The sequence below is a fragment of the Rhipicephalus microplus genome, chromosome 2 (assembly GCF_043290135.1).
Source record: "Rhipicephalus microplus isolate Deutch F79 chromosome 2, USDA_Rmic, whole genome shotgun sequence".
Lineage (NCBI taxonomy): Eukaryota > Metazoa > Arthropoda > Arachnida > Ixodida > Ixodidae > Rhipicephalus > Rhipicephalus microplus.
In genome coordinates, this window is record NC_134701.1 from 217,178,941 (window position 1) to 217,183,655 (window position 4,715).

Genomic DNA, 4,715 nt, shown 5'->3' on the forward strand with positions numbered 1-4,715 from the left:
CATACATACATACATACATACATACATACATACATACATACATACATACATACATATTGTCACGGTTAAAGGCCGGGTAAGAAGGCAGAGGACGACGAAGTGATGAGCGTGGACAGCACCCACGGTTGCTCCGAAGAACACGACATTGTGGCGGCTGCTCTTTTGTTCTGTTAATACAGAGCTTCTTTCTCCTGGCCGCACTGTCGTCCTGTATCCTGTTATTTTCACGTCACGAATATATGCTTACCCTCAACCCGAAGAAAGATAATGCCAGCTAGAAATGAGCCTATAAAATATCGCAAACAGGACGTAACGACATCGAATCAATTTCTGTTTTCTTCGTTGGTATTTTCACGCGCCGTAGTCTAAGCCAAATAAGACCGGCTAAAAAAAGTGCTGGATAGAACCGACTGGGCTAAGGCGTTCTAAACGATTAGTCCGGTCGGCCTTGACTATCGTAAGTATACGACGCTCGCCGGCGAAACACGCCGCTATATCGGTTCCTGTCCCCTGTCTGGGCACGATCACCCCGCATCTGACCTGGGCCCCGGTGTTTCGCATCGAACAGGTGCCGAGTGAGACGGAAGTGCTTGAAATAAGGTGAGCTGCAGACAGAGGGGAGGCTGTGGTTGGAGCCATGTAAAGTTTGCTTTACTGTGCAAGGTATCGAGCCCGCCATTGTCTGTGCTGCAGTATCCGCCCTTTTCCAAGAGGTCTGTTTATCTATCTATCTATCTATCTATCTATCTATCTATCTATCTATCTATCTATCTATCTATATATCTATCTATCTGTTTCTTCTCTCTCTCTCTCTCTTTCCATATATATATATATATATATATATATATATATATATATATATATATATATATATATATATATATATATATATATATATATTGCCGTAAAAGCTCGTTAATTTGGAAGATTAGATAACGTGGACGTGTTTCTTGGACCATGTGAGTGTATACATTGCTTCATAGTATGAAACTCTCAGGAGTTCGTATCTTTAGGTAAGTTGGTGGTCTATTATACTGACAAGAGAATCAGAAGGGACAAGGGACCCGGAAAAAGAAACAAACACAGACGAGCACTCTCCGTCGCAGTCCCTTGTCCCTTTCAAGTCCCTTATCTCTTCTTGCGCTGTTGTCTGTACAATCAAATTCTCGTTACTTCAGCCATGTTTGATATGAACCAGCCTGACTCGGACCTTTACTTGGAGTGCTTCAATTAATGGCGCAAATGTTTCGACATAGACCAGGAAGGCCTGTAAGACACAGACAAGCGCACAAGCATCATCGAGTTCGCCCACTGAGTGCGAAATGAAAATACAAAGTGCCATTCATGTACAGCTGAAACGGCCTAGGGCTCTCAAAAAGCGAGTAACCACCCAAACTTGCATTGTTGTTACGAAGTATGGGATCGGCTCAGAGTTCGTTTGGGATTATTACGCCGGGTCCTGAGTCGCGCTCACATTGTAGACAAAGTCGCAAATAATGACTGTGATATTCGCACTGCTCTTGTGCAAAATGCTTCTGTTCTTTTTAATATTAAAAAAAAACAAAATACCTTGATGAAATGGACGTTGATTTTTTTATTCCTCGATACTTTCAGTAATCATGCATTAGGTTGATTTGGACAGCCTTCATGGTCTCGGAATATCCGAATTATCGATCATTTACTGTATATGGTTAGACACCAAATTTTTATTTGCCCAATTTCGACACTCACACCCTTATTGTTTTTACAAAGGCATTTTATGCCAAGGCAGAAATACTTTGCTGCAACTGAAATGTAATGAGGACATAATTCACAGGATAATTTTAAATTACTTTTTAACGCAGAAATTCTTTTGATTAAAAACTTGCAGTGCTTGTCAATTCATTGCGGACCTTTTCTCTCTGTCTTTTTTTGGCATCACGAAAGTTACATGTATGTCAGATATTGATCATTGAATTCGAAGGGCCAAATTCATACCAATGGCACCCTGTGCGCATGAAACATTGTCTCTTTGTTACTTCAGAGCGGAGCTATTCGAAACTACACAGGTCTCAGACTGCGCGAGATGGAGTCGAAACGCATTGCGACCATCAGCCATTTAGGGAAGCAGTTTTTCTTACCTTTGTTAGGCAAACGTTTTTAGCTGTTGTTTTCAGAAAGAATGATCCAGAAGCAATGAAAAAAATTTGAAGCCTGTGAGGACAGCGCGTCACTCTTATGGTGCTGCTAAACAAATAATTTGTTCGCAAAGATACAGTAGAAAAATTTGAGAAACCTACAAACTAGAAGGTCAAAAATCCGTATATATGGTAGTTTTCTTTTGGATAGGCAGAAAAGTCAACCTTCCTTTTCACAAACCTTAAAGAAGTTGCTATGTCTTTTCCTATATATAAATCAATAGGCTTTGCATTCTAATTTGTACTGAGTAGATTCCGCTACGAGAAATACATTGAGAAACAGCTTATTTGTGTTATTGCGATATATGTTTTTATCACACACTGAAATTCAAGTGCAAAAAAAAAACGTTTGCATTTTCTCACCATAAAGCGTGACTGCTGAGGTTGAAAACTGAATCAGCGAGCTCTCAGTCTGCACTGTCAAGCCATTGCCATTGACTTGCACTGCGGTAAATAGACCAGTGTGCGCCAAGCAACCAGATAGGCCTATAACTTACTCGGGTGCCTTTTTGCAGCACCTAAGAAACAAATTGTATATTTGTTTCTGAACGAATGCCAAAAATGGTATATTTATTCTTCCCGTTTTTTTTTCTTCAGGCAACCCATCTGCTAAACTTATCGTAACTTCGCTCCTTTACGAAACAAACCAAGGCGAACAAAAAAAAAACTATTTTGCTATAAGTTAAAACAATACCTGTCTGGTGAAAGCGTAAATCACAAGTAGGTCTGCGCGTTAATAGATCACAAACACCGAGACAGATTTCTTTTTGTATATCCTCGGCAAGTTTCTCAGCTCCACTGCGTACGTATACCAGAGAATAATTTCTTCTTTGCCTAGTTGGTACTACTTATTGAATGTCTTTCTACTACCCGTTTCATGACTGTTTTTACCTATGACATCGCAGCCTATGCTGTTCCGCATCAGCCGCAATCTTACTAAAACGAGCAAGTGGACATGTAAGCCTGTGTTTGCTTGTTACGCCAAAAACATTCATCAGAACAGTCTAGTGAGCTTGAAATGCCAGCCATGTCATTCAAAAACAACTGTTGAAAGTCAAAGACACCGCAAAAAAAGCATATTCACACTTTTAACGAACCGTCACCATCTTACAGTAAAGGCAATCGGCGTAGTGAATCTATCGGATGAACACGTGCGCAGAGTTACGCACACACAGTTTAAACATCTGTGTCAGTCTTCCTCTCGTCTACTATGTCCTGTGCCAGTGGAATTGAGTAGTGTCGAAAGTGAAGAACATGCAGTCAATTTTATAGTAAAGCGGCACCAAAAGACGAAGACACGAAATGAGGAAGTACACACTACAGGCGCTTAGGTTGGTGGATGTGCAGGTCAGCGCCTGTCGTGCGTCCTTCTTCATCTCGTGTCATCGCCTCTTGGTGGGGGTTTACTACGAAGGCAAACCAAAAAGCTCTATTTTTCCTGCCGATGCAGATAAGGTTAGTTCGCCTTCAAGTAGTTTAGCACCAAGAACGAGCGTGCGTTGTAGTAGCCTTTGCGCCATTACTTCCTCCCCGAACGTACACACTAACTGCTTTGAATCACAAACACTCACCTATTTCACGTCATATTTGCTTACTACGTTATCGTCCCCTAAATACGGAATGCATGCGCCAAACAAAGGTGGGCCCTCTCTCACGCGGCACAACGAACCTGGCCGCGTCAAGGTACTGACCCGTGGCGCTACTGCGAAATCGAGAGGTTGCGGGTTCAGCGAACCCCCTCTTCTCCGACCTGTGCGTCACGCGGTCGGAGACTTAGGTAAAGCGTGGCACGAGGGGGTCGTAAGATCCGGCCCTGCTTCGGTTCCACCCGGTCGGTCCCCTCTGAAGCGGTCAAGTGGAGTGAGTGGCTGCGACTCGGTAATTTCTCCTAATGTAGCGACCCGAACACTCTCTATACCCATGACGGTGTCCCCTTTCGGGGCCCTGTACGCTCGTAAAGGTGATATCCTGAATGACCTGTATTAAGTGCTATCCCTTCACTATTGACAACCAAACTTTGCCTCGTCGCATGAGGAATCACACGCGGGAGAAAAGAAAGGTGATATATATCTCTCCATACAGCCCTCAATAGGAATATGCACAAAGTGCATCACTATCTTTCGTGACAGAAAGAAAGAAAACGATTCCTTCTTTGACAGGTGAGCCGAAAACAGCTTCAAAAGGCGACAGCAGCTGTCACGAAATATGTGCTCAAGCACTGCGTAACCTTGATTAAACCGCATACGATCACGGGGAGTCGTGGCGTCTTTCGCAGAGAGAACAGAATAAGCCTGAAACATGTGTGAGATCGAGGAGCTGTGTGCGTCGACAAAAGAAATAGGAACGTATCATGTGGGGAGCCCACCTGAGCAGGAAGATGCCAAGTGAGCACGTGCTAACACTGGTGCCAGACAGGGAGGGGTGACGGCTGACCTCCGTGGCGCCAATGCCTCTATTTTTGAACACAGCGTGGGCACTCAGTCCTTTCCCCTCTGTGCTAGCTCTCTTTCTCTCCACGAGGAGGTGCAATCGGTCACA